This window comes from Camellia sinensis, unplaced genomic scaffold, assembly GCF_055761805.1.
Source record: "Camellia sinensis isolate YWXY unplaced genomic scaffold, ASM5576180v1 Unanchor1, whole genome shotgun sequence".
Lineage (NCBI taxonomy): Eukaryota > Viridiplantae > Streptophyta > Magnoliopsida > Ericales > Theaceae > Camellia > Camellia sinensis.
Genome location: NW_028128987.1, coordinates 36,330,918 through 36,355,202, shown reverse-complemented (window position 1 = coordinate 36,355,202; position 24,285 = coordinate 36,330,918).

Below are 24,285 nucleotides of genomic sequence, written 5' to 3'. Positions count from 1 at the left end.
TTGAACTTCCATTTTTAATTTTAGGCGACTTTAATTTTTATTTTTATTCAACTTCCATTTTTATTCAATTTACTTTTCTATTAAACTTCCTTTTTTATTTAATTTCCTAATAGATCGTTAAGGAATAGTGGTTTCTGGATAAAACTTCCATTTTTAATTTTATGCTACTTTAATTTTTATTTTTATTCATTTCCATTTTTATTCAATTTGCTTTTCTATTAAACTTCCTTTTTTATTTAATTTCCCAATAGATCGTTAAGGTATAGTGGTTTTTGAAGTGAACTTCCATTTTTATTTTTATGCAACTTTCATTTTTGTTTTTATTCTACTTCCTTTTTAATTCAATTTACTTTTCTATTAAATTTCCTTTTTTATTTAATTTCCAAATAGATCGTTAAGGCATAGTGGTTTATGGATTGAACTTCCATTTTTAATTTCATGCAACTTTCATTTTTATTTTTATTCAACTACCATTTTTATTCAATTTACTTTTCTATTAAACTTCCTTTTTTATTTAATTTCCAAATAGATCGTTAAGGTATAGTGGTTTTTGGATTGAACTTCCATTTTTAATTTTATGCGACTTTAATTTTTATTTTTATTCAACTTCCATTTTTATTCAATTTACTTTTCTATTAAACTTCCTTTTTTATTAAATTTCCAAATAGATCGTTAAGGTATAGTGGTTTTTGGATTGAACTTCCATTTTTAATTTTATGCAACTTTCATTTTTATTTTTATTCAACTACCATTTTTATTCAATTTACTTTCCTATTAAACTTCCTTTTTTATTTAATTTCCAAGTAGATAGTTATGGTATAGTGGTTTCTGGATTGAATTTCCATTTTTAATTTTAAGCAACTTTCATTTTTATTTTTATTCAACTACCATTTTTATTCAATTTACTTGTCTATTAAACTTCCTTTTTTATTTAATTTCCGAATAGATCGTTAAGGTATAGTGGTTTTTGGATTGAACTTCCATTTTTAATTTTATGCTACTTTAATTTTTATTTTTATTCAACTTCCATTTTTATTCAATTTATTTTTCTATTAAACTTCCTTTTTTTTTAATTTCCAAATAGATCGTTAAGGTATAGTGGTTTCTGGATTGAACTTCCATTTTTAATTTTATGCAACTTTCATTTTTATTTTTATTCAACTACCATTTTTATTAATTTTACTTTTCTATTAAACTTCCTTTTTTATTTAATTTCCACATAGATCGTTAAGGTATAGTGGTTTTTGGATTGAACTTCCATTTTTAATTTTATGCGACTTTAATTTTTATTTTTATTCAACTTCCATTTTTATTCAATTTACTTTTCTATTAAACTTCCTTTTTTATTTAATTTCCAAATAGATCGTTAAGGAATAGTGGTTTTTGGATTGAACTTCCATTTTTAATTTTATGCGACTTTAATTTTTATTTTTATTCAACCTCCAATTTTATTCAATTTACTTTTCTATTAAACTTCCTTTTTTATTTAATTTCCAATTAGATCGTTAAGGTATAGTGGTTTCTGGATTGAACTTCCATTTTTAATTTTATGCAACTTTCATTTTTATTTTTATTCTACTTCCATTTTAATTCAATTTACTTTCCAATTAAACTTCCTTTTTTATTTAATTTCCAAGTAGATCGTTAAGGAATAGTGATTTCTGAATTGAACTTCCATTTTTAATTTTATGCAACTTTCATTTTTATTTTTATTCAACTACCATTTTTATTCAATTTACTTTTCAATTAAACTTCCTTCTTTATTTAATTTCCAAATAGATCGTTAAGGTATAGTGGTTTTTGGATTGAACTTCCATTTTTAATTTTATGCGACTTTAATTTTTATTTTTATTCAACTTCCATTTTTATTCAATTTACTTTTCTATTAAACTTCCTTTTTTATTTAATTTCCAAATAGATCGTTAAGGAATAGTGGTTTTTGGATTGAACTTCCATTTTTAATTTTATGCGACTTTAATTTTTATTTTTATTCAACCTCCAATTTTATTCAATTTACTTTTCTATTAAACTTCCTTTTTTATTTAATTTCCAATTAGATCGTTAAGGTATAGTGGTTTCTGGATTGAACTTCCATTTTTAATTTTATGCAACTTTCATTTTTATTTTTATTCTACTTCCATTTTAATTCAATTTACTTTCCAATTAAACTTCCTTTTTTATTTAATTTCCAAGTAGATCGTTAAGGAATAGTGATTTCTGAATTGAACTTCCATTTTTAATTTTATGCAACTTTCATTTTTATTTTTATTCAACTACCATTTTTATTCAATTTACTTTTCTATTAAACTTCCTTCTTTATTTAATTTCCAAATAGATCGTTAAGGTATAGTGGTTTTTGGATTGAACTTCCATTTTTAATTTTATGCGACTTTAATTTTTATTTTTATTCAACTTCCATTTTTATTCAATTTACTTTTCTATTAAATTTCCTTTTTTATTTAATTTCCTAATAGATCGTTAAGGAATAGTGGTTTCTGGATAAAACTTCCATTTTTAATTTTATGCTACTTTAATTTTTATTTTTATTCATTTCCATTTTTATTCAATTTGCTTTTCTATTAAACTTCCTTTTTTATTTAATTTCCCAATAGATCGTTAAGGTATAGTGGTTTTTGAAGTGAACTTCCATTTTTATTTTTATGCAACTTTCATTTTTATTTTTATTCTACTTCCTTTTTAATTCAATTTACTTTTCTATTAAATTTCCTTTTTTATTTAATTTCCAAATAGATCGTTAAGGCATAGTGGTTTATGGATTGAACTTCCATTTTTAATTTCATGCAACTTTCATTTTTATTTTTATTCAACTACCATTTTTATTCAATTTACTTTTCTATTAAACTTCCTTTTTTACTTAATTTCCAAATAGATCGTTAAGGTATAGTGGTTTCTGGTTTAAACTTCCATTTTTAATTCTATGCAACTTTAATTTTTATTTTTATTCTACTTCCATTTTAATTCAATTTACTTTCCTATTAAACTTCCTTTTTTATTTAATTTCCAAGTAGATCGTTATGGTATAGTGGTTTCTGGATAGAACTTCCATTTTTAATTTTATGCAACTTTCATTTTTATTTTTATTCAACTTCCATTTTTATTCAATTTACTTTTCTATCAAACATCCTTTTTTATTTAATTTCCAAATAGATCGTTAAGGTATAGTGGATTTTGAATTGAACTTCCATTTTTAATTTTATGCGACTTTAATTTTTATTTTTATTCAACTTCCATTTTTATTCAATTTACATTTCTATTAAACATCCTTTTTTATTTAATTTCCAAGTAGATCGTTAAGGAATAGTGGTTTCTGGATAGAACTTCCATTTTTAATTTTATGCAACTTTCATTTTTATTTTTATTCAACTACCAATTTTATTCAATTTACCTTTCTATTAAACATCCTTTTTTATTTAATTTCCAAATAGATCGTTAAGGTATAGTGGTTTTTGGATTGAACTTCCATTTTTAATTTTATGCGACTTTAATTTTTATTTTTATTCAACTTCCATTTTTATTCAATTTACTTTTCTATTAAACTTCCTTTTTTATTTAATTTCCAAATAGATCGTTAAGGTGTAGTGGTTTCTGGATTGAACTTCCATTTTTAATTTTATGCAACTTTCATTTTTATTTTTATTCTATTTCCATTTTAATTCAATTTACTTTCCTATTAAACTTCCTTTTTTATTTAATTTCCAAGTAGATCGTTAAGGTATAGTGGTTTCTAGATAGAACTTCCATTTTTAATTTTATGCAACTTTCATTTTTATTTTTATTGAACTACCATTTTCATTCAATTTACTTTTCTATTAAACTTCCTTTTTTATTAAATTTCCAAATATATCGTTAAGGTATAGTGGTTTCTGGATTGAACTTCCATTTTTAATTCTATGCAACTTTGATTTTTATTTTTATTCTACTTCCATTTTAATTCAATTTACTTTCCTATTAGACTTCATTTTTTATTTAATTTCCAAGTAAATCGTTAAGGAATAGAGGTTTCTAGATTGAATTTCCATTTTTATTTTTATTCAACTACCATTTTCATTCAATTTACTTTTCTATTAAACTTCCTTTTTTATTTAATTTCCAAAAAGATCGTTAAGGTATAGTGGATTTTGAATTGAACTTCCATTTTTAATTTTATGCGACTTTAAATTTTATTTTTATTCAACTTCCATTTCTATTCAATTTACTTTTCTATTAAACTTCCTTTTTTATTTAATTTCCAAATATATCTTTAGGGTATAGTGGTTTCTGGATTGAACTTCCATTTTTAATTTTATGCAACTTTCATTTTTATTTTTATTCAACTGCAATTTTTATTCAATTTACTTTTCTATTAAACTTCCTTTTTTATTTACTTTCCAAATAGATCGTTAAGGTATAGTGGTTTCTGGATTGAATTTCCATTTTTAATTTTATGCAACTTTCATTTTTATTTTTATTCTACTTCCATTTTAATTGAATTTACTTTCCTATTAGACTTCCTTTTTTATTTAATTTCCAAGTAGATCGTTAAGGTATAGTGGTTTCTGGATTGAACTTCCATTTTTAATTTTATGCAACTTTCATTTTTATTTTTATTCAACTACCATTTTCATTCAATTTACTTTTCTATTAAACTTCCTTTTTTATTTAATTTTCATATAGATCGTTAAGGTATAGTGGTTTCTGGATTGAACTTCCATTTTTAATTCTATGCCACTTTCATTTTTATTTTTATTCTACTTCCATTTTAATTCAATTTACTTTCCTATTAAACTTCTTTTTTTATTTAATTTCCAAGTTGATCGTCAAGGTATAGTGGTTTCTGGATAGAACTTCCATTTTTAATTTTATGCAACTTTCATTTTTATTTTTATTCAACCACCATTTTTATTCAATTTACTTTTCTATTAACCTTCATTTTTTATTTAATTTCCAAATAGATCGTTAAGGTATAGTGGTTTTTGGATTGAACTTCCATTTTTAATTTTATGCGACTTTAATTTTTATTTTCATTAAACTTCCATTTTTATTCAATTTACTTTTCTATTAAACTTCCTTTTTTATTTAGTTTCCAAATAGATCGTTAAGGTATAGTTGTTTCTAGATTCAAGTTCCATTTTTTATTTTCTGCAACTTCCTTTTTTATTCAAGTTTATTTTCTACTCAACTTCCTTTTTTATATAATTTCCAAATAGATCGTTAAGGTATAGTGGTTTTTGAATTCAACTTCCATTTTTAATTTTATGCAACTTTCATTTTTATTTTTTTTTTGAACTTCCATTTTAATTCAATTTACTTTCCTATTAAACTTCCCTTTTTATTTAATTTCCAAATAGATCGCTAAGGTATTGTGGTTTCTGGATTGAACTTCCATTTCTAATTTTATGCAGCTTTCATTTTTTTTTTATATTCTACTTCCATTTTTATTCAATTTACTTTTGTATTAAACTTCCTTTTTTACTTAATTTCCAAATAGATCGTTAAGGTATAGTGGTTTCTGGATTGAACTTCCGATTTTAGTTTTATGCAACTTTAATTTTTATTTTTATTCTACTTCCATTTTAATTCAATTAACTTTCCTATTAAACTTCCTTTTTTTATTTAATTTCCAAATAGATCACCAAGGTATAGTGGTTTCTGGATTGAACTTTCATTTTTAATTTTATGCAACTTTCATTTATATTTTTATTCTACTTCCATTTCAATTAAATTTACTTTCCTATTAAACTTCCTTTTTTATTTAATTTCCAAGTTGATCGTTAAGGTATAGCGGTTTCTGGATTGAACTTCCATTTTCAATTTTATGCAACTTTCATTTTTATTTTTTTTCTTCTTCCATTTTAAATCAATTTACTTTTCTATTAAACTTCCTTTTTTATTTAATTTCCAAATAGATCGTTAAGGTATATTGGTTTGTGGATTGAACTTCCATTTTTAATTTTATGCAACTTTCATTTTTATTTTTATTCAACTTCCATTTTAATTCAATTTACCTTCCTATTAAACTTCCTTTTTTATTTAATTTCCAAATAGATCGCAAAGGTATAGTGGTTGCTGGATTGAACTTCCATTTTTAATTTTATGCAACTTTCATTTTTATTTACATTCTACTTCCAGTTTTATTCAATTTGCTTTTCTATTATACTTCCTTTTTTATTTAATTTCCAAATAGATCGTTAAGGTATAGTGGTTTCTGGAATGAACTTCCATTTTTAATTTTCTACAACTTCCATTTTTATTTTTATTTAACTTCCTTTTTTATTCAAGTTTCTTTTCAACTCAACTTCTTTTTTTATTTAATTTCCAAATAGATCGTTAAGGTATAGTGGTTTTTGGATTGAACTTCCATTTTTAATTTTATGCAACTTTCAACTTATTTTTATACAACTTCCATTTTTATTCAATTTACTATTCTATTAAACTTCCCTTTTTATTTTATATCCAAATATATCGTTAAGGTATAGTGGTTTCATGATTGCACTTCCAATTTTAATTTTATGCAACTTTCATTTTTATTTTTATTTAACTTCCATTTTTATTCGATTTACTTTTCTATTAAACTTCATTATTTGTTTAATTTCCGAGTAGATCGTTAAGGTATAGTGGTTTTTGGATTGAACGTCCATTTATAATTTTATGCAACTTTCATTTTTATTTTTCTTTAACTTCCATTTTTATTCAATTTACTTTTCTAATAAACTTCCTTTTTTATTTAATTTACAAATAGGTCGTTAAGGTATAGTGGTTTCTGGATTGAACTTCCATTTTTAATTTTATGCAACTTTTCTTTTTATTTTTACTCTACTTCCATTTTTATTCAATTTACTATTCTATTAAACTTCCTTTTTTATTTAATTTCCAAAGAGATCGTTAAGGTATAGTGGTTTTTGGATTGAACTTCCATTTTTAATTTTATGCAACTTTTATTTTTATTTTTATTCAACTTCCATTTTTATTCAATTTCCTTTTCTATTAAACTTCCTTTTTTATCTAATTTCCAAATAGATCGTTAAGGTATAGTGGTTTCTGGAATGAACTTCCATTTTTAATTTTCTGCAACTTCCATTTTTACTTTTATTTAACTTCCTTTTTTATTCTAGATTCTTTCCTACTCAACTTCCTTTTTTATTTAATTTCCAAATAGATCGTTAATGTATAGTGGTTTTTGGATTGAACTTCCATTTTTAATTTTATGCAACTTTCATTTTCATTTTTATTTAACTTCCATTTTTATTCAATTTACTTTTGTATTAAACTTCCTTTTTTATTTAATTTCCAAATAAATCGTTAAGGTATAGTGGTTTCTGGAATGAATTTCCATTTTTAATTTTCTGCAACCTCCATTTTTATTTTTATTTAACTTCCTTTTTTATTCAAGTTTCTTTTCTACTCAACTTCATTTTTTATTTAATTTCCAAATAGATCGTTAAGGTATAGTGGTTTTCGGATTGAACTTCCATTTTTAATTTTATGCAACTTTCATTTTTATTTTTATTCAACTACCATTTTCATTCAATTTACTTTTCTATTAAACTTCCTTTTTTATTTAATTTCCATATAGATCGTTAAGGTATAGTGGTTTCTGCATTGAACTTCCATTTTTAATTCTATGCAACTTTCATTTTTATTTTTATTCTACTTCCATTTTAATTCAATTTACTTTCCTATTAAACTTCCTTTTTTATTTAATTTCCAAGTAGATCGTCAAGGAATAGTGGTTTCTGGATAGAACTTCCATTTTTAATTTTATGCAACTTTCATTTTTATTTTTATTCAACCACCATTTTTATTCAATTTACTTTTCTATTAAACTTCATTTGTTATTTAATTTCCAAATAGATCGTTAAGGTATAGTGGTTTTTGGATTGAACTTCCATTTTTAATTTTATGCGACTTTAATTTTTATTTTCATTCAACTTCCATTTTTATTTAGTTTCCAAATAGATCGTTAAGGTATAGTGGTTTCTAGATTCAAGTTCCATTTTTTATTTTCTGCAACTTCCTTTTTTATTCAAGTTTCTTTTCTACTCAACTTCCTTTTTTGTATAATTTCCAAATAGATCGTTAAGGTATAGTGGTTTTTGAATTCAACTTCCATTTTTAATTTTATGCAACTTTCATTTTTATTTTTTTTTTGAACTTCCATTTTAATTCAATTTACTTTCCTATTAAACTTCCCTTTTTGTTTAATTTCCAAATAGATCGCTAAGGTATTGTGGTTTCTGGATTGAACTTCCATTTCTAATTTTATGCAACTTTCATTTTTTTTTATATTCTACTTCCATTTTTATTCAATTTACTTTTGTATTAAACTTCCTTTTTTACTTAATTTCCAAATAGATCGTTAAGGTATAGTGGTTTCTGGATTGAACTTCCAATTTTAGTTTTATGCAACTTTAATTTTTATTTTTATTCTACTTCCATTTTAATTCAATTAACTTTCCTATTAAAGTTCCTTTTTTTATTTAATTTCCAAATAGATCACTAAGGTATAGTGGTTTCTGGATTGAACTTCCATTTTTAATTTTATGCAACTTTCATTTTTATTTATATTCTACTTCCATTTTTATTCAATTTACTTTTTTATTAAACTTCCTTTTTTATTTAATTTCCAAATAGTTTGTTAAGGTATAGTGGTTTCAGGAATGAACTTCCATTTTTAATTTTATGCAACTTTCACTTTTATTTTTATTCAACTTCCATTTTTATTCAATTTACTTTTCTATTAAAATTCCTTTTTTATTAAATTTCCAAATAGATCGTTAAGGTATAGTGGTTTTTGAATTGAACTTCCATTTTTAATTTTATGCAACTTTCATTTTTATTTTTATTCAACTTCTATTTTAATTCAATTTACCTTCCTATTAAACTTCCTTTTTTATTTAATTTCCAAATAGATCGCTAAGGTATAGTGGTTTCTGGATTGAACTTCCCTTTTTAATTTTATGCAACTTTCATTTTTATTTATATTCTACTTCCAGTTTTCTTCAATTTACTCTTCTATTAAACTTCCTTTTTTATTTAATTTCCAAATAGATCGTTAAGGTATAGTGGTTTCTGGAATGAACTTCCATTTTTAATTTTCTACAACTTTCATTTTTATTTTTATTTAACTTCCTTTTTTATTCAAGTTTCTTTTCAACTCAACTTCTTTTTTTTATTTAATTTCCAAATAGATCGTTAAGGTATAGTGGTTTTTGGATTGAACTTCCATTTTTAATTTTATGCAACTTTCAATTTATTTTTATACAACTTCCATTTTTATTCAATTTACTATTCTATTAAACTTCCCTTTTTATTTTATATCCAAATATATCGTTAAGGTATAGCGGTTTCATGATTGCACTTCCAATTTTAATTTTATGCAACTTTCATTTTTATTTTTATTTAACTTCCATTTTTATTCGATTTACTTTTCTATTAAACTTCATTATTTGTTTAATTTCCGAGTAGATCGTTAAGGTATAGTGGTTTTTGGATTGAACGTCCATTTTTAATTTTATGCAACTTTCATTTTTATTTTTCTTTAACTTCCATTTTTATTCAATTTACTTTTCTATTAAACTTCCTTTTTTATTTAATTTCCAAATAGATCGTTAAGGTATAGTGGTTTCTGGATTGAACTTCCACTTTTAATTTTATGCAACTTTTCTTTTTATTTTTACTCTACTTCCATTTTTATTCAATTTACTATTCTATTAAACTTCCTTTTTTATTTAATTTCCAAAGAGATCGTTAAGGTATAGTGGTTTTTGGATTGAACTTCCATTTTTAATTTTATGCAACTTTCATTTTTATTTTTATTCAACTTCCATTTTTATTCAATTTCCTTTTCTATTAAACTTCCTTTTTTATCTAATTTCCAAATAGATCGTTAAGGTATAGTGGTTTCTGGATTGAACTTCCATTTTTAATTTTATGCAACTTTCATTTTTATTTTTCTTCCACATCCATTTTAATTCAATTTACTGTCCTATTAAACTTCCGTTTTTATTTAATTTGCATGTAGATCGTTAAGGTATAGTGGTTTCTGGATTGAACTTCCATTTTTAATTTTATGCAACTTTTATTTTTATTTTTATTTTACTTAAATTTTTAGTCAATTTACATTTCTATTAAACTTCCTTTTTTATTTAATTTCCAAATAGATCGTTAAGGTATAGTGGTTTCTGGAATGAACTTCCATTTTTACTTTTATTTAACTTCCTTTTTTATTCTAGATTCATTCCTACTCAACTTCCTTTTTTATTTAATTTCCAAATAGATCGTTAAGGTATAGTGGTTTTTGGATTGAACTTCCATTTTTAATTTTATGCAACTTTCATTTTCATTTTTATTCAACTTCCATTTTTATTCAATTTACTTTTGTATTAAACTTCTTTATTTATTTAATTTCCAAATAGATCGTTAAGGTATAGTGGTTTCTGAAATGAATTTCCATTTTTAATTTTCTGCAACCACCATTTTTATTTTTATTTAACTTCCTTTTTTATTCAAGTTTCTTTTCTACTCAACTTCATTTTTTATCTAATTTCCAAATAGATCGTTAAGGTATAGTGGTTTTCGGATTGAACATCCATTTTTAATTTTATGCAACTTTCATTTTTATTTCTATTCAACTTCCATTTTTATTCAATTTACTTTTCTATTAAACTTCCTTTTTTATTTAATTTCAAAATAGATCGTTAAGGTAAAGTGGTTTCTGGATTGAACTTACATATTTAGTTTTCTGCAACTTTCATTTTTATTTTTATTCAACTTCCATTTTTATTCAATTTACTATTCTATTAAACTTCCTTTTTTATTTAATTTGCAAACAGATCGTTAAGGTATAGTGGTTTCTGGATTGAACTTCCCCTTTTTATTTTATGCAACTTTCCTTTTCATTTTTATTCTACTTCCATTTTTATTCAATTTACTTTTCTATTAAACATCCTTTTTTATTTAGTTTCCAAATAGATCGTTAAGGTATAGTGGTTTTTTGAATGAACTTCCATTTTTAATTTCCTGTAACTTCCATTTATATTTTTATTTAAGTTCCTTTTTTATTCAAGTTTCTTTTCTACTCAACTTCCTCTTTTTATTTAATTTCCAAATAGATCGTTAAGGTATAGTGGTTTTTGGATTGAACATCCATTTTTAATTTTATGCAACTTTCAATTTATTTTTATTCGACTTTCATTTTTATTCAATTTACTATTCTATTAAGCTTCCTTTTTTATTTAATTTCCAAATAGATCGTTAAGGTATAGTGGTTTCTGGACTGAACTTCCATATTTAATTTTCTGCAACTTTCATTTTTATTTTTATTCAACTTCCATTTTTATTCAATTTACTGTTCTATTAAACTTCTTTTTTTATTAATTTCCAAATAGATCGTTAACGTATAGTGGTTTCTAGATTGAACTTCCATTTTTAATTTAATGCAACTTTCATTTTTATTTTTATTCTACTTCCATTTTAATTCAATTTACTTACCTATTAAACTTCCTTTTTTATTTAATTTCCAAGTAGATCGTTAAGGTATAGTAGTTTCTGGATTGAACTTCCATTTTTAATTTTATACAACTTTCATTTTTATTTTTTTTCTTCTCCCATTTTAAATCAATTTACTTTTCTATTAAACTTCCTTTTTTCTTTAATTTCCAAATAGATCGTTAAGGTATTGCGGTTTCTGGATTGAACTTCCATTTTTAATTTTATGCAACTTTCATTTTTATTTTTATTCTACTTCCATTTTAATTCAATTTACTTTACTATTAAACTTCCTTTTTTATTTAATTTCCAAGTAGATCGTTAAGGTATAGTGGTTTCTGGATTGAACATCCATTTTTAATTTTATGCAACTTTCATTTTTATTTATATTCTACTTCCATTTTTATTCAATTTATTTTTCTATTAAACTTCCTTTTTTATTTAATTTCCAAATAGATCATTATGGAATAGTGGTTTCTGGAATGAACTTCCATTTTTAATTTTCAGCAACTTCCGTTTTTATTTTTATTTAACTTCATTTTTTATTCAAGTTTCTTTTCTTCTCAACTTCCTTTTTTATTTAATTTCCAAATAGATCGTAAAAGTATAGTGGTGTCTGGAATGAACTTCCATTTTTAATTTTCTGCAACTTCCATTTTTATTATTATTTAACTTCTTTTTTTATTCAAGTTTCTTTTCTACTCAACTTCCTTTTTTATTTAATTTCCAAATAGATCGTTAAGGTATAGTGGTTTTTGAATTCAACTTCCATTTTTAATTTTATGCAACTTTCGTTTTTATTTTTATTCAACTTCCATTTTAATTCAATTTACTTTCCTATTAAACTTCCTTTTTTATTTAAATTCCAAATAGATCGCTAAGGTATTGTGGTTTCTGGATTGAACTTCCATTTTTAATTTTATGCAACTTTCATTTTTATTTATATTGTACTTCTATTTTTATTCAATTTACTTTTCTATAAAACTTCCTTTTTTATTTAATTTCCAAATCGATCGTTAAGGTATAGTGGTTTCTGGATTGAACTTCCATTTTTAATTTTCTGCAACTTCCATTTTTATTTTTATTTAACTTCCTTTTTTATTCAAGTTTCTTTTCTACTCAACTTCTTTTTTTTTATTTAATTTCCAAATAGATCGTTAAGGTATAGTGGTTTTTGGATTGAACTTCCATTTTTAATTTTATGCAACTTTCATTTTTATTTTTATTCAACTACCATTTTTATTCAATTTACTTTTCTATTAAACTTCCTTTTTTATTTAATTTCCAAATAGATAATTAAGGTATAGTGGTTTTTGGATTGAACTTCCATTTTTAATTTTATGCGACTTTAATTTTTATTTTTATTCAACTTCCATTTTTATTCAATTTACTTTTCTATTAAACTTCCTTTTTTATTTAATTCACAAATAGATCGTTAAGGTATAGTGGTTTCTGGATTGAACTTCCATTTTTAATTTTAGACAACTTTTATAGCGATCCCGGATTTACCCTTGTTGTACAGTGATCCGAACATGTGTCCGTGGATGTTGGTAGTTGATTATTATCTTGTTTACATCCTTTTTACTTCATATTTGAGTTGTAGGATGTGTTGGGCAGGTTTGTTACAGGTTGGTTTAGTTTAGAAACCAAAACTAGCTGCCCAAATTTTGACCTGTCCGCTCGAGCGGGGGTTCTGGCGCTCGAGCGAGAATTGCACCCATCCAGTATTTCCTGTGCAGTGTTGGACGCTCGAGCGGGGTTGTGTGAGTGCCGCTCGAGCGGGAGTTGGAAGCTCGAGCGGAGACCTGGTTCTGTAAAAGTTCTGGGAGTGTGTATCCGACGCTCGAGCGGGATTGTTGACGCTCGAGCGGGATTGTTGACGCTCGAGCGGGAGTCTGTGAGTGACGCTCGAGCGGGGTGTTTGACGCTCGAGCGGGTCGACTGGGTTTAAGTTCCGTGTTTTGACTTTTCAAATCACTTTTTCACTTTCTCTTCTCTCTCCTACTTTTCCAAAAACACCATTGTTGAGCCTCTCACTCTAGAACTCTACCTTCTCTCTAGGTTTTGATCTAGTAGGAGTGATTTGCTCATCTTTGGCCTTTACAAAAAAGTTGTTGATCGTCGAGGGCTACATTTTATCTGAAAATTTCGGGTTTTGGAGCACGTTGGGTTTTGTCATCTTCTCCCTTGGAGCTCCGAATTTGAGGTAGGGATATCCTACTCCTCTCTATGGATTTTGTCTTTAAATTTTGGTATTTTGAGACGTTGGGGTTGGTTTGGTAATCTTGTGAAGATTTGGGGCTTTTGTGTTATTTTACAAAGGTTGGGGTTTTATTTATAATAAACCTAGATGCATGTTTGGTGTAGAGAAATGGGATTAATGTTGTAACGCCCTCAAATAATAACATTAAACCCAACAAATAAGACAAGCGTTGATAGATAAACTAACCACCTTCTATCATTCATTAGAATTCCATTACATAAGTATTACATGTTAATCTCATAACAAAATGCCCTACGGGCTTACAGCTTTCCAAGTTAACACTTGGTTACAACAAAGAGGTCTAACTCGTTTACACATTAAGCCCTTGGCTTGAAATTACATGTAATACATCAAAAGTAAAACGACAAAACTATGCCCGCCACTAGCCTCCCAGCTATGTCCTTGGAGGTGGCATGTTTCCTGCACCTGAAAATGATGTTCCCATATAGGGTGAGCCACAGCCCAGTAGAAATACACTAAACCAACCATGGACAATGACTAAAACATTAGCAATTGATAGTTGGTCAACACTGATACAATCACATAAATTACATATTTATGTCAACGACTTACAAGTCCCAATTACTTTTCATTTTCCCTTTTTCAACAGATAAGCATGCTAGCTCTATCATTATTTCCACAGATATGTATAAAAACTATATCTCACATTCAGATAAGCATAAAAGCTATATCCACATTCTCGACAGATATGTATATCAACAATATCCACAGATAAGCATACAAGCTGTATCCATATTCTACAACAGATATGTATATCAACAATATCCACAGATAAGCATACAAGCTGTATCCACACTTCACAAAGATAAGCATATGAGCTCTATCTTCACTTCTCTAGACAAGCATATGAGCTCTGTCTACGGAGTACATCCCCTATCTCCTCCAAATACCTATCCGGTTTAGAGGTACATCCCCTATCTTCCCCTAAACCGCGGAGTACATCCCCTATCTCCTCCTCTACACACAACATATATAAACACATTGGTTCTATATACAATCACACAATACATACAATTAATGTATTCAATTAACCGTCAAGTTCCATGACACATTTCATTGATTAGTTTCAGTTTGCCTAATCAACATACATTGTCTACAACAATCACGACTATCCTCCACCGATAGCCCAAAGCAGTTATTTCTAAACAGAAAATAAATGCACAAATGGATATTCAATCAACATTTCATTTCCTCATTTCTCACCAATTAATTATCCCAATTAATTAAACAATGTAATTAGGCCAATTCCCATAATTAACATTTCAACCCTTAGGTCCCATTTTCATCAATGATTCAACATTAATTCCATTTTCCATGCCAAACATGCATCTAGGTTTATTATGAGTAAAACCCCAACTTTTGTAAAATTGCACAAAAGCCCCAAACTTTTACAAAATTACCAAACCAAGCCCAACATCTCAAAATACCAAAATTTAAAGACAAAACCCATAGAGAGGAGTAGGTTATCCCTACCTCAAAGTTTAAGCCACAAAGGAGATGAAAACTCCAAGATCAACTTGCTCCAAATCCAAACTTTTTCAGATTAAATTGAAGCTCTCAACGCCCTCTATCTTTTTAACAAAGGCCCTAGGCTAGATGCACACTCTAGGGAGATGAAATCTTAGAGAGAGTGTAAGTTTAGAGTGAGAGAGGCTCGGATTTAGGGTTTAATCAAAGAAAAGGGGTGAAAAAGTGATGTTTTAGACGCTGCTGTCCGCTGATATAAAACACGCTCGCTCGAGCGAAGGATTGGTCGCTCGAGCGACCAGACACCGAAAACTCTCGCTCGAGCCAAGGAGTTCTCGATCGAGCGAAGAAAAACCCAGACCGCTCGAGCCACGAAAAGCTCGCTCGAGCCAGAAACTACAACTCTCAGGTCCAGAACCGGGGCAACACTACTCTCGCTCGAGCGACCACTCCTCGCTCGAGCGAAGGCCCAAAATTCTGGGCAGCAACACTTGGTTCCCAAGCACAACCAACCTGTAACAAACCTGCCCAACACAACCCAAAACTCAAAATACAAAGTAAAGAGGATGCAAACTAGGAAATAAACAACTACCAACATTCACGGACACATGTCCGGATCACTGTACAACAAGGGTAAACCCGGGATCGCTATAACCTCCCCCCCCTTAAAGAATTTCGCCCCCGAAATTAAGCACAAGTTTTCAAAAACAGGTTTTCCTCCATTTTGAACAATGTTACAATTTAACATTCAACAATTCGACCCATTACCGGTCATCCCATCCCTTTAACAAGAGATATATCACAATATGTAAACAACATATGTATTTTCAACTTGCATTAACATTATGCACTATCTTTCCAATTTCAACAATATATTCAACACATATAATGTCACATTCAACTTCCATATGAGGCAAGTTCCAAACATACTTCCAATAAACCAAACATTCTCAATGTTTCACAACTTAAGACATATATAAAAGCTCTTAAGTTCAACAACATGCAGAATTTAAATACAAGATTACATATCAACAAACAAGTCCGGATATTTCTCTCGGACTTCCAACTCACGTTCCCAAGTGGCTTCCTCCACTCCGTGATGTTTCCACGAGACTTTCACCAAAGGAATGGTCTTGCCACGCAGGACCTGATCCCGCCTATCCAAGACCCGAACCGGTCTCTCCTCATACGAGGCATCCTCATCTACCTCTAAATCGCTCCAATCCAGCACATGTGATGGATCTGGTTCATACTTCCGAAGCATACTCACATGAAACACGTCATGCACTCCGGACAACTGTGGTGGTAAGGCTAACCGATAAGCAACCTCACCTATCCTCTCAAGGACCTCAAAAGGACCAATAAACCGAGGGGATAACTTCCCACTCTTTCCAAACCTCATCAGACCTCGCCTAGGTGATATCTTCAGAAAGACATGATCACCTACTTCAAACGCCAAAGGTCTCCTCCTACGGTCAGCATAAGATTTCTGCCGACTCTGGGCTGTAACAAGCCTCCTACGGATAAGCTCAACTTTCTCCATCGTCTCCCTAACCAACTCCGGACCCAACAAAGGTGCATCACCCACCTCGGCCCAACAAACTGGAGACCTACACGGTCGGCCATACAAGGCCTCAAACGGTGCCATACCGATGCTAGACTGAAAACTGTTGTTGTAGGCAAACTCTACCAATGGCAAGTGCCTCTCCCACGTCCCACTGAAGTCCAGGACACAACCCCGAAGCATATCCTCGAGGATCTGAATAGTACGCTCGGACTGCCCGTCAGTCTGAGGATGATAAGCCGTACTAAAGGTCAACTTAGTGCCCAAGGCACTCTGCAAACTCTGCCACAACCTAGCAGTAAAACGAGGATCTCTATCTGAGACGATCGTCACTGGGACCCCGTGCAATCTCACTACGTCCCGAATATACAAGTCGGCAAGATGATCTACCGAATCCCTCACGCGCATAGGAATAAAGTGCGCCGACTTAGTCAACCGGTCTACAACCACCCAAATAGCATCACTACCCCGCTGAGTCCTCGGAAGACCCACAACGAAGTCCATAGTGACATGCTCCCATTTCCACTCGGCAATAGGCAAGGGTTGCAACAAACCCGCTGGCCTCTGATGCTCGGCCTTCACTTGCTGGCAAGTAAGGCACTTCGATACGAAAACAGCCACATCTCTTTTCATACCCCGCCACCAAAACTGGCGACCCAAATCCTGATACATCTTAGTACCTCCCGGATGCACCGCAAGGCGCGAATGGTGAAACTCTCTGAGTACTTCCTCACGGCAAGACTCCGGTACAAACAAACGGTCTCGGTATCTCACACTCAGGTCGGGATACACCGTCAAACCCTTCTCAACTTTCCCACTGGAGATCTTCTCTCGGAGGGATTCTACCTCAAGGTCACCTCTCTGTGCCTCTAACACTCTAATCACAAGTGTAGGCTGCGCAACAACAGAAAACAAGGCCGCAGCCTCGACAGATTCGCCCAGTAGCAAATCAAACTCGCCAAGTGCTCCCAACATCTCCCATTCCCGGATGGCTATACAAGCTACATCACTAATGGTCTTCCTACTAAGGGCATCGGCCACAACATTGGCCTTTCCCGGATGATAATGCAACTCAAAATCATAATCCTCGATGAATTCCATCCATCTCCTCTGCCTCAGATTCAAGTCTCTCTGTGTAAACAGATACTTCAAACTCTTATGATCCGAGAATACCTCGAACCTCTCACCATAAAGGTAGTGCCTCCAGATTTTCAAGGCAAAGATCACAGCTGCTAACTCTAGGTCATGTGTGGGGTAATTCTTCTCGTGTATTTTCAACTGACGTGAGCCATAAGCTACCACTTTCCCCTCTTGCATCAACACACAACCCAAACCCTCTCGTGAGGCATCACAATATACAGCATAACCCAACCCTCTCTCCGGAATAATCAACACCGGAGCGGTGGTCAATCTAACTTTCAGCTCTTGGAACGACTTTTCACAAGTCTCACTCCACTCAAACTTGACTCCCTTCCTAGTCAGTCTAGTCAATGGTGACGCTAACCTGGAGAAATCTTTCACAAACCGACGGTAATACCCAGCTAATCCCAGAAAACTGCGGATCTCAAACACACTCTTAGGCTGTGCCCAATCTTGCACTGCCTCAACCTTGGATGTATCAACAGACACCCCTTCCCCGGATACTACGTGGCCTAAGAATTTGACTTCCCCCAGCCAGAACTCACACTTCCCAAACTTGGCATACAGCCTATGGGCTCTAAGTAACTCAAGCACCACTCTCAAGTGTGCCTCGTGCTCCTCCTCAGAAGACGAATAGATAAGAATGTCGTCCACGAAGACAACCACAAATCGGTCTAAGAACTCCCGGAAAATCCGGTTCATCAAGTCCATAAAGACTGCCGGTGCATTGGTAAGCCCGAATGGCATCACCAAAAACTCATAATGGCCATACCGCGTACGGAATGCCGTCTTAGGAACATCTTCCTCCCTGACCCTCAACTGGTGGTAACCCGATCTCAAGTCTATCTTAGAGAAACAACGGGAACCCTTCAACTGGTCAAACAAATCATCTATACGGGGCATAGGATACTTATTCTTAACCGTAGCCCGATTCAACTTCCGGTAGTCTATACACAGTCTCAAGGCACCATCTTTCTTTTTAACAAAGAGGGCTGGTGCTCCCCACGGTGAAACACTAGGGCGAACAAAACCCTTATCGAGCAATTCCTGGAGCTGAACTTTCAACTCAACCAACTCTGCCGGAGCAAAACGGTAAGGTGCCATAGAAATCGGCGCCGTACCAGGCACTAAGTCAATAGAGAACTCTATCTCTCGGTGAGGTGGCAAACTAACAAGATCTTCGGGAAAAACATCCGAATACTCACAAACCACCCTCGGTAACACAATCTGAGTCTCAACACACTCGCTACTCTCAAAGCTAGCAAGTAACCCACTAAGCTCACTTCGCCCTCGCGAATCATACCCCGGTGGCAAAACACTACCAACCCGGTCTCCCAAGAAATGGAACCACTCCCCGCTCAAGGTACACAACGTGACCCTCTGGCGGTAGCAATCGATAACAGCCCGGTATGACGATAGCCAGTCCATACCCAAAATAACATCAAAACCCTTCATGGGCATGACAACAAACGGAAAAGGAAGCCTATAGTCGGCGACCTCTATATCACATCCTCTAACACCCTGTTTCAGGATCAACTCACCACCCAAAGGCGATACCACACAAATAGGAGATGCTAACTGTGCTAACTCCAATTCCAAAACAGATGCAAATGCAGCAGATACAAAAGAATGAGATGCACCCGTGTCTATCAACACACTAGCAACTGAGTTGCAAAACAGAAAAGTACCTCTCACCACCGATGGAGCCGGTACTAAATCCTGCGCGGTAACAGCATACACGCGCCCCGTAGGCCCCTGGTCTACCTGCTCACCTCTCGGAGCAAAAGACTGCTGCACAGACTGGGATGACGAAACTCCCGGATTGGCCCTCGAGGCCTGCACAGACTGAGCTGGCTGAAAACCCTGCGTCTGTCTAGAGCCAGACGCTCCCGAAGTGGCACTCAACTGTGGGCAAAACCTCTTCATGTGCCCAGGCTGTCCACACTGATAACAAGTCAAGAGCTGCCCCCTGCCCAAACTTTGACTCTGCGGTCTAGCTGAAGAAGAAGCAGCTTTCTGACCCCCACCCTTCTGCGGGCAAACAGATACCTTGTGACCCAGCTGGCCACACTTGTAACAAGTGAATTCCCCCTGACCACCTCTCCCTGAGCCTACACTCGGCACTGGGAAGGTCGATCTAGCAACACCACCCTGCGACTGCTGAGGGTTAGAACCCCTCTGTCTCCTGCCATCACTCTGACTATCTTGGCTCCTCTTGGAGCCTCTCTGCCCCTCATCCTCTTCCTGCATCATAAGCTCCATATGAGCTGCAGCATCCACCAGGTGTCTATACTCTCGGATATAGGACCCACCAACTCTCAACTTGAGGCCCCGCCTCAACTTCCGCTCAAACTCATAGCAACGGCGTTCCTCAGACGCCACCAGTTCAGGCGCAAACCTAGACAGACTGGTAAAAGTAGCCTCAAACTCGGCCACTGACAAGCCTTGCTGATTAAGCCGGCTAAACTGATCCCTCAGCTTCTCCCTAGCTACTGCAGACAGAAACCTCTCCTGAAAAGCATTCACAAATGCCTCCCAAGTCCCACCAACACGAGCCTTCTCGTACTTCCACCATTGGCCCGCATCTCCCTTCAGCTGGAAGGATGCCAAGGTCACTTTCAGCGCTCCGTCCTCGATGCCAAGCATCTCAAACGTCTTCGTTGTCTGTTCGAGCCATTCATCTGCCTTAAGCGGCTCTTTAGGATCCCCAATAAACTCGTCCGGATTACACCGAAAAAACTCCCTCTTCAAGAAGGAAGGCCCTGCCTCAGCTGCCTGATTCTCAGCCCTAAGAATACCCAAAGCTCCTGCTAACTCTCTGGCCAAGGCACCCATAGCCTGCTGACCCACTGGTTCGGCCACATTGGCCTGCCCCACTCCCTCCTGCACTGCCGGAATCTCACCCTGTAACGGTGCTTCCTGCCTCGCAGGTCTACCACGCCTAGCACCTCTTCCTCGTCCTGACATCCTAATAAAAGTAACACAGAACGTTAGCACATTCATAGGTGTGCCGAAACTAAACACTCACGTCCTAATGCATGGACAAGTGTAATTCACTCCACATAAGCACATAAACACATAAGCACTTACGAATTTCATTTCCGGATAATGATAGTCCCGAGACGTCACTAGAGTTCCGGTTAGAAACAGCATTGATCAAGTGCTTTTCCAACAAGACTCCCAGAAACTCAAGGATCCAATCAACATCCCAGAAATTAAATCCCATACCCACATAGTCACATAAGCATGTTATCAAGTAAGCACATAGCATGTGATACTACATCTAAGTCTCTATCAAGCGAGACAAACCCATTGTGATACTAATCACTTCCCACGTACCCAAAGTATTCGAACCCGGTACGCTCTGATACCAAGTTGTAACGCCCTCAAATAATAACATTAAACCCAACAAATAAGACAAGCGTTGATAGATAAACTAACCACCTTCTATCATTCATTAGAATTCCATTACATAAGTATTACATGTTAATCTCATAACAAAATGCCCTACGGGCTTACAGCTTTCCAAGTTAACACTTGGTTACAACAAAGAGGTCTAACTCGTTTACACATTAAGCCCTTGGCTTGAAATTACATGTAATACATCAAAAGTAAAACGACAAAACTATGCCCGCCACTAGCCTCCCAGCTATGTCCTTGGAGGTGGCATGTTTCCTGCACCTGAAAATGATGTTCCCATATAGGGTGAGCCACAGCCCAGTAGAAATACACTAAACCAACCATGGACAATGACTAAAACATTAGCAATTGATAGTTGGTCAACACTGATACAATCACATAAATTACATATTTATGTCAACGACTTACAAGTCCCAATTACTTTTCATTTTCCCTTTTTCAACAGATAAGCATGCTAGCTCTATCATTATTTCCACAGATATGTATAAAAACTATATCTCACATTCAGATAAGCATAAAAGCTATATCCACATTCTCGACAGATATGTATATCAACAATATCCACAGATAAGCATACAAGCTGTATCCATATTCTACAACAGATATGTATATCAACAATATCCACAGATAAGCATACAAGCTGTATCCACACTTCACAAAGATAAGCATATGAGCTCTATCTTCACTTCTCTAGACAAGCATATGAGCTCTGTCTACGGAGTACATCCCCTATCTCCTCCAAATACCTATCCGGTTTAGAGGTACATCCCCTATCTTCCCCTAAACCGCGGAGTACATCCCCTATCTCCTCCTCTACACACAACATATATAAACACATTGGTTCTATATACAATCACACAATACATACAATTAATGTATTCAATTAACCGTCAAGTTCCATGACACATTTCATTGATTAGTTTCAGTTTGCCTAATCAACATACATTGTCTACAACAATCACGACTATCCTCCACCGATAGCCCAAAGCAGTTATTTCTAAACAGAAAATAAATGCACAAATGGATATTCAATCAACATTTCATTTCCTCATTTCTCACCAATTAATTATCCCAATTAATTAAACAATGTAATTAGGCCAATTCCCATAATTAACATTTCAACCCTTAGGTCCCATTTTCATCAATGATTCAACATTAATTCCATTTTCCATGCCAAACATGCATCTAGGTTTATTATGAGTAAAACCCCAACTTTTGTAAAATTGCACAAAAGCCCCAAACTTTTACAAAATTACCAAACCAAGCCCAACATCTCAAAATACCAAAATTTAAAGACAAAACCCATAGAGAGGAGTAGGTTATCCCTACCTCAAAGTTTAAGCCACAAAGGAGATGAAAACTCCAAGATCAACTTGCTCCAAATCCAAACTTTTTCAGATTAAATTGAAGCTCTCAACGCCCTCTATCTTTTTAACAAAGGCCCTAGGCTAGATGCACACTCTAGGGAGATGAAATCTTAGAGAGAGTGTAAGTTTAGAGTGAGAGAGGCTCGGATTTAGGGTTTAATCAAAGAAAAGGGGTGAAAAAGTGATGTTTTAGACGCTGCTGTCCGCTGATATAAAACACGCTCGCTCGAGCGAAGGATTGGTCGCTCGAGCGACCAGACACCGAAAACTCTCGCTCGAGCCAAGGAGTTCTCGATCGAGCGAAGAAAAACCCAGACCGCTCGAGCCACGAAAAGCTCGCTCGAGCCAGAAACTACAACTCTCAGGTCCAGAACCGGGGCAACACTACTCTCGCTCGAGCGACCACTCCTCGCTCGAGCGAAGGCCCAAAATTCTGGGCAGCAACACTTGGTTCCCAAGCACAACCAACCTGTAACAAACCTGCCCAACACAACCCAAAACTCAAAATACAAAGTAAAGAGGATGCAAACTAGGAAATAAACAACTACCAACATTCACGGACACATGTCCGGATCACTGTACAACAAGGGTAAACCCGGGATCGCTATAAATGTTGAATCATTGATGAAAATGGGACCTAAGGGTTGAAATGGTAATTATGGAAAATGACCTAATTACATTATTTGATTAATTGGGATAATTAATTGTGAGAAATGAGGAAATGAAATGAAATTGTCGAGACTGGGAATGTATGGGGTTAAAGGGTGTAGTTGAATTGTTTATCACACACCGAATTGAAATGTTGATTGAACATCCATTAGTGCATTTATTTTCTGTTTAGAAAGAACTGCTTTGGGCTATCGGTGGAGGATAGTCGTGATTGTTGTAGACAATGCATGATGATTAGGCAAACGAAAATTAATCAATGGAATGTATCATGGAATTTGACGGTTGATAGAATACATTAACTGTATGTATTGAGTGATTGTATATAGAACCAATGTGTTTGTATACGTTATGTGTAGAGGAGGAGATGGGGGATGTACTCCGCAGTTTAGGGAAAGATAGGGGATGTACCTCTAAACCGGATAGTGTTGGGAGAAGATAGGGGATGAACTCCGTAGATACAGCTCATATGCTTGTCTAGAGAAGTGAAGATAGAGCTCATATGCTTATCTTTGTGAAGTGTGGATACAGCTTATATGCTTATCTGTGAATGTGGGATATTGTTGTTATACATATCTGTTGAGAATGTGGATACAGCTTATATGCTTATCTGTGAATGTGGGATATAGTTTTCATACATATCTGTTGAAATGATAATAGAGCTAACATGCTTATCTGTTGAAAAAGGGAAAATGAAAAGTAACTTGGACTCATAAGTTGTATGACATAAATATGTGATTTATGTGAATGTATCAGTATTGGCCATCTATCAATTGCTAATCTTTTAGTCATTGTTCATGGTTGGTTTAGTGTATTTCTACTGGGCTGTGGCTCACCCTATATGGGAATATCATTTTCAGGTACAGGTAGCATGCCACCTCCAAGGACAT